Source organism: Atta colombica, unplaced genomic scaffold (assembly GCF_001594045.1).
Source record: "Atta colombica isolate Treedump-2 unplaced genomic scaffold, Acol1.0 scaffold126, whole genome shotgun sequence".
Taxonomy (NCBI): domain Eukaryota; kingdom Metazoa; phylum Arthropoda; class Insecta; order Hymenoptera; family Formicidae; genus Atta; species Atta colombica.
In genome coordinates this window covers 2,019,462-2,027,739 of record NW_017259213.1, presented here as the reverse complement: position 1 = coordinate 2,027,739, position 8,278 = coordinate 2,019,462, and the positions used below count along the sequence as shown (strand labels likewise).

The 8,278-nt window shown below is 34.2% G+C and overlaps 1 protein-coding gene across 1 annotated transcript in view; it reads right to left on the bottom strand.

The window, feature by feature from the left end:
- The window catches only part of LOC108695176 (protein Wnt-6-like), a 36,955-nt gene that overhangs the window by 28,056 nt on the left and 621 nt on the right, over positions 1-8,278 (bottom strand). The window lies entirely within an intron of this gene.

The window sequence follows — 8,278 nt, the reverse complement described above, 5'->3', positions numbered from 1 at the left end:
CTCCCCCCCCCCCCCCTCTCTCTCTCTCTCTCTCTCTCTCTTTCTCTCTAACATTCTATCAAAATTAATCGTGGCCCATGACAACATCATGACAAAAATATAATATGTCCAACAGATATATATTCCAGAAATATTAATTGCATCATTTGAACGAATATTAATAATAAATGCAATATTGAAAAAAGATAGCTTGTCAATAATTAAATAAAATCTGCACCTTTCGTGAAACTAATTAATGGCATCCTTTAAAAAATTGTTTATTTGATCAAATATACTCTAAAGAATATACATAATTTAAACGTAGAATCGTATAAAAACTAGTGAATATCTAATAATTTTTATTCAATTATATATATGTTAATTACAGAGGCAATACAATAAATAAATGAATGAAAATAATGGTATAAATGAGAAAAGAATGACTGAGGACTAAAATATATTGAAAAAGAGCCACGTACTCATTCACACTCGACATAAAGTTGCATTAACAACGTACTATTGGTGCAGCGAAACCATGACCAATTCGGTACTCTATAGGGGAAACGTCCGGTAAATCATTTATAGGCACGGTAGTATATGAACGACAGTAACAGAGCAGAACCAAGGGAAGCTCGGGAAGGTCAAGGAATACAACGAGAAAGAGAGAGAAGAGAGAAAGAGAGAGAGAGAGAGAGAGAGAGAGAGAGAGAGAGAGAGAGAGAGAACGTCGACAGAGGAAGGAAAGAAAAAGGAAAGAAAGAAATGATAGAAATAAACAAAAGCGATAGCGTAAAAGAAGGAGAGAAATTATTACGAGCATTGTGCGTGGCCCGCACGTGGTGCGTGTTGTTGCGTCACGCCATGCTGCATTTCGCGCAAAGAGAGGAGCCAGTGTGCAAGCACGAAGGCTGGAGGGCGAAGGGCCTCATTTCCTAACCGCGGACACCCGTCGTTAACCACCCCGTTTCTGATATCCGTGTCATTGGCGGCTCACTGCCGTTATTATGCTCACCGTATTTTGACCCAGCAATGATTGACACGCCTTGTGTCGTGACAAATCGAGCATTTCTTTAGCGTGCCGGCTTGCCAAAAAAAAAAAAATCAAATCTGTGACATTACGAAAGGCAAACTGTAAACTGTTTTAAAACAAGTGAGCTTAATAGAAATTTGTTTTCAATGCAATATATTGATTACATTTTAATATTTAATATCGCAATACATCAATTATTTCCTATAAACTTTCTAACATATATTAAGAATGTATTTTATTTTACTAATTGTATTAATTGTATTAAACTACATTTATTATAATACATTTGTTATGATGGTATTATCATCCTTAAGATGAACCTGAATATGTCCTGAATATTTTAGGATATATATATGAGATATATGTTTAGGAATATACTGAAAATTTTAGAACGTCTTTAGGCCCAGTAAATAAGCACCTAAAAATGTTGTAAACATATCCCATAAATTTATATTAATATTTTAAATCAAAATCAAAGTATCTACTGGATAATAATTATCAGTTCTTAATGAGAATGAGATTAAACAATAGCGAAAAAGACACAAATTTAATTCCCGCTGCGAAAAAAATTTGCATCTGTTTCAATTAAAATCACTGGAAACATTGCGGTATTATTAAAGCGTCGACAAAACCATAATTAGAGTACCAGATTCTCGCTATTATCACCCGCGAATGTTTTACGATTCATCTTACTGCGACGAATTTATGGTGAGTGTCACCATAAACCGACGGAAATGGTCGTAATTATAGGATAACCGACGAGCGGTTTTGCTTATTACAACCACCGTTAAATGACCGCTTGGCACTCCTGGAAGCAAATCCTTTGTACAAAGACATATTCGTCATTGTTCTTTTTTTTTTAATACTAATATTAACTCTCAAGAAATAAAACAATTAAAGATCAATTTATTCATATTAAATAAACTGTATTATATGTAATGTTAACAATAACATTCTTACTGAAAAATGCAGTTCTCCTTGAAATGTCATTCTACGTGTATGCATGTATTAATTTGGCATGCATAGCGCACGTGAATACGTACGTTATGCACCTATCATATTTCCATCTTGCAAGTACTGGAACATAATCGTCTCGGTCGCGAATGATCGAGTGTATTCGTGACTGGAAAAAGTTCGAGGCACTATATTTAATTCACAGAAATCTCATAACTGCAGCGACGAACGCATATCAAGCATATGAGAAATAAGGAGATGAAAAAGGGATGAATTATGCGTGTTTACTGTTTACGTTGACACTGTATGACTGCAATGAACCTTCTTCGAATATGAACATCCGAGAATTGCATCATCCATATAGAAAATATTTTGTGGCAAAAAATATCTGCGATATTTCATTCATTAATCACAATCGCATATTTATAAATGTCCAAAATATCTTTGCTCTATAAATTTCTTATTTATTATAAATACAATAAAATATGTAAATATCATATCTGAGATATGCTAATGCTAATCTAGGAGGGAGAATTATATATTTAATTGAATAGTTAGGAATATATTAAATGAAAAATATCGTCAATTTACGATATTTTAGATTCTGCTTGGCATATTCTGAGAATAAAATTCGTACCTATGATTAAGACCGCTTTAGCGCCAACGTCACTGCTCGCATATCGACACGATCAGTCATATCATATATATCGTGTAATTATAGTAATCAAGAATTATTACGCTATCTGAACTAATAATACTCGTATTAGAAGCATGTCGTAAAATATGCCTTTCCGCGCAAGACGCGCTGTAAATTATTATAGACAGTGTATAAGAATATGTAATTAAATTTGTTTTAATTTAATCTAATTTAACAGTTCCAACATTATTAAGTTCTATCTACGTTCGTGAATCTACATTGGCATAATAAATCATTAGTTGCAAGCTACCGAATTATTATCAGTATGTTAAGAAACGATTTTGCATTCTTCATATATTTATATATACAGTGACAATAAAAAGTATTCGTACAAGGAAATTTGTTATAAAAAAAAGTCTAATTTGTAGAAAATAAACATTAATTAGCAATTTTATACAATGAATACATTTTATTCTAACATAAACAAATGAGCTTCGCATATATTCCTGATTTTAAAAGCTATATTTCTCATCTGTACGAACAATAGATACTTTTTGACCATTCAAGCAACACAATTTTTAATTTTCGCTTATTTTTCAGATGATATATTTTGTATAATTAGTACACATCTTTTTAGTATATATTAAGAAACATACAGTTTATTTTATTTTTTATGAATAAATTGTTAATTATCCAACAAAAATGATCATTAATTAAACATCGAATCAACGTCAAATTAATGTTGAAAGTTGAAATCATCGATTCGACATCAATTCAATGACTTATTTCTCATTGGATAATATTTACTTTTTAAAAATTAAATTTTTTTTTTAAATATTAAAAAAAAAATATTTTCTCTATACAAATCCTTTTTGCATTCACTATATGTACATTCATATATGTAAATTATATATAAATATATATATATTAATAAAATAAAAATATATATTTACAATATTGCCTTCTCAAATTTTTTATATTAAATATAATTTATTAGAAATCCTAAAATACAAAAAAATCAATTTATTTCGTATTTGCGCTTTAAAAATCTGAAAGTTGAAATCTCTTTAAAAGTTTAAACGAAATTCAGAAATATTATTAAATATCAGTAATTTAAAGTACATATATATACACATACCAGTTCCTTTAGCTAATGCTAGTTACTTCTTGCCGCTCGTCATCGTCGATGATATACAAGCTTTCCTAATTGCATATACACGCTGGATTTTTTAAAAATAAATAAATCCACCTGCCGTTTGCAATCTACAGCTCGTAAGTTTGCCGATTGCCGATGCATACACGATCTAAGCGCATGCGTGCTCACGCACGCGGTGAGCGCGGTCTTATATGATTATGAATATACAGCAGGTGAGAGAGAACGAGAGAGAATGGTCCAGGTAGGAGCGTGGGGGAGCGGATCGAGTTGTCCAACCAGCGGGATGGTAGCCGCGGACTGCCCACCTCGGCCCATTGGCCGGGTTTGCGAGCCCGCTATCGTATTATCGCCAAGACTTGCCGTTACGATACATCGGCGGCCGACCGATCTATCGCGCGCGTTCTCGAACCTGTCTGCGTGCCACGCACCTGCGATCGATCGCGCGCGACTATCCGCCGCTCGATCGCGTCGCTCGCGGAGACGAAGCCACGAAGCAATGCGTGAAGGCGCGCGTGCAGCCGAGCGGGTGCTTATTAATGCGAAACGCGTGACGCCCACCTCGTATGAAAATCGGAATGATCCGTGGCGTAATTGGTAATTATGGTAATCCTCTAAGGTAATTTTATGGAAAGTCCGTAAAAATTTAACGGAACTCGTGCAGAGATCGTAGATTAACGGCGAGGAAAAATCGTGAAACTATAATATATGATAAAACTGCGCAATCATCGGCTAGATAAGCGATGTATCTGAAACTATATTAATCTGAAAATATAGAGTTAAAAAAAACAGCCGTAGGCAAAGACATTCCATTAAAAATTATGTTTCGTTGCGTACAATTAGTGTAACAATTAGCCTTTTCATATCAAACGCTAGTTTTTTCTTTGTAAATATGTTACAAAAGATCAATTGACTTACATCTTGAAATAAAGAAAACTTATAATATATCAACCTTATAGATCTCGTCTACACAGTTTTAATATTTACGGAATAATTATTATATGCACATTGGCACAGATCTCGCACCTCCTCCCTTTTCAGAATAAAACGGCATATATATGCGCAACAGTTAGTTAAATGACACGCTTCTTTCAGTATTTTACCCTACAATTGAAGGAGAACGTTATCGTAATTTACAATAAATTTCATCTTAAGTGATACCAGAAGCTGAACTATCTGATAATTTTACGATCCACCATATTGTTCTTTCACATTGTAACGAAAATCGACAGTATATCGCGTTCAGCACTTCGAAGAAGTGCACGAGTCGTCCAGGGACATACGATTGCTCGGTAAGAACGTGGAACCAACTCCGTATATATCCTGAGAGGGAAGAAACGCAGGCAACGGTTGCCGGAGGACGACGAGGGCGACGGAAGACGAAGAGGACGAGGGGGCTCCTGCCGACTTACAAATTATACGCTCTCAACGAGATTTACGGGTGACGCTTTGAGCGAGACCATTGTCCATCCTCGCTCACTTCTTTACCTCTTTACTCCTCCACTTGGTCGTCTTTGTCCCTTCGTGAATCGCCCATCTTCTTTCGGTTCCTCCGCAAGTCCCTTCGTTCCCAGAGGACCGCGTGAGAAGGACGAAAGGACGCGGTAGCGCGCGAGTAGAAGGGAACCAGAGGAAGATAGAGCAGTATTCGTCGCGAAAAAACCGAAGAATGCCGATCGACGAAAGGGAATCCGGTTCCAATCGGATAATCGGAGCTCTGGGTCCTCGCGGGCCCTACGAGGATTCGCGAGAAGAACGTAATGCGCGACTCGATGACGAACGGTCGTACGAGCGACTGATTTATGATATCCGCAATATTTTTGGAGCAGGAATAACATTCCGTAGGAATAAGGATCGCAGAAATGACATTTCGTCGATTCTGTAGAAATATTTATGGATTTTGTCATTTAATTTAAAGAATTTAAGTCAATGTGCTTAATACTCCAATAAATTCATATCAAAGCAATGCGTATTAATTGATGAATACTCTGATGAAATAACAAAGAATTTATATATTGCATACTCACAGAACTCATTATCAAAATAAACATATAATATACAATAAGTATGTTATTTTTAATAATGTCGAAATGTCATGACAAAGAAATAAATCTTCCAACTTGGAGATATAATCTTGCAGTGCATAATATTGGTCTAATAGATTTATAAGATTTACAGATTGAATTTTGTGGCAGTGGTATGCGCCGCGATAACTACTGAAGTGGATAAAACGGTGCGACACGTGTCTTCATGCGCGATAGTAGCCGCAGATTAACTCGCAGATGATGAACGAAGCACGCAGAAAGAAAGAGCGAAGAGTTTCCAGTCTGACCGTTAAGTACCTGTTATCGAAACACAAACCGTCATCCTCCTAATATATTTATCAAACACGCCGTGAACGACGGGTGCGACAGGTAAGCGAGCCAGAAAGCAACAAGGTGCGGACTCACAGTATCGTCAGGATACAGAAATCCGCCTTAAATCGGAAACAAATATTTAACCAGTCTCAAGAGGGATCTTTATCCTCATTCCTGCGAAAAAGCTTCCTTCGTCCCGTTATAAATATGTACTCACAAAAATATTTCATTCTTAATTATAAAAAAAATTTATATATATATATGATTAATTTAATAATCGCTTAATAATCTTAACCCTTCGGTATTACTCTTGTTTTCTCACGTATCTGCCAGACTTTTCACTATTGTGAAAAATATCGCGTAAAAATAAATGTATTATAATAAATTTTTTTCAATCAAAACACCAGGTATCAAGGAATATAACGATAACAAATAACATATCTTCATTAATAAACAGATTATAGCATAGCAAAATAAAAAAAAATCTTGAGTATATTACATTAAGATTGGCATCGAAGTTAATTACGTAATAATTAATTTTATAATGGGTATTTCAGTATATAATTGAATTAATTTCATCTTGTTGATATATGCAGTTCACACTACGCTAGATACGATATAGTCCGTCTCCGGATGCTGTAATCCCGAGTGACACGGGCACGATAACGTTCTATCACCATGCAAACATTTACATAACAAAGTGAAGTACACAGCAAAATGTCATGTTACCGAGTAATTTATTATTACTCGTCGAGATAATTAGGATTCAACCGTAGCTACTGAATGTTGTCACGTTTTGCATTACAATAATTACTACTTTTATTACTTCGATATTTTAGTACTTCCTCTATTTAATAATATTCCTCTATTCAATATTTCTTCTATCAATTGACGTTATCAGCGTAGTTTAGAAATAAATTAGAATAGATTATAGCTTAATAAGTGGCAAAAATAAATTTTCTTGTAATGGAAAATTTCTGGTTGAAAATGGATTCTTTCTTATCATATCAATCAAAATTTCTCGTAATCGTAAAGATAACCAGATGTTCAATTATGATATATGACCGAAATGTTTATTGATATAATCAGAATCTACTGTTCGTTTATTTTCCAGAAATTTTTCTTAATGTGAAGTCAGAAATAAAGATATATTTAAAGAAGCGTTTTGCATCATCAATAATGAGCGATTTACGTAGCACAAAATGAAGTCATAAATCTCAAGACAGAGCTTGCTTATAAGAGCACGGATAACTACCAAAGGAGGATTTATAGCGCCATTACTCATCTTACGTGCGTGTAACGCGCGACGTAATTGATAACCCAGATGACGCACCTCGAAACTGGAGCACTCGTTAGTTCTTCACGTTCACCAAGTATTGGCGTTAAAATGCAACCAAAGCGACAATCTCGTACCCATATAAGTGTAATATCATAGCAGCGCTTGTGTCATGATTAAATATAAGTATACAATTGAGAATATAACAATCAATATTAGCGTCAAATATAAGAACGATTTGTCAAGAAGAGTAGAATACGGAAGCTTAGTTGAGTAAAGAAGAAAAAAGTGTAGTGAATAAATCTATGATGCTAATGAAATCGTAAAAAGCTTGCGATTGTGTGTGTTCGTTGAAATAAGTAAGATTTAAATTATGCAAAAAATATTTGTTCTATATTCTCATATTCTTATTTAAACATGGAGAAAACTACTATGTTGTATAAATGACTTATGTCTTTTTAACTCTCGTTTTTATACTACCATGTGTACCAGTGCCAAGGACGTGACAAGTTCTTCTCTCTTTATCTTATTTTTGAGAAACTTTGACAAGGGAAGCGAAAACGTTATTATTCCTATCGCAGACAACCGTCACTGCTGGTTAAGATAATCATTAAGATAATTTTTATTTTAAAATACTAGAGTTAAAAATACTAGAGTGAGAAATGTTTTGAATTCATAAGTTCTAGAGGATTTCACAAAAGTCTATGAACCGGATGTGATGAAATTTTTATTTGTGTGTGTGTGTGTGTGTGTGTGTATTCATCTGCTTTTTATATGTGTACATAATGTGTGTCTGTGTAACACATTACTTGTAATTAAATATAATTTCTCGAACATTAATCGAAAGATTATTTATAATATATTATTTATAATAGATACCTTCAATTAGACA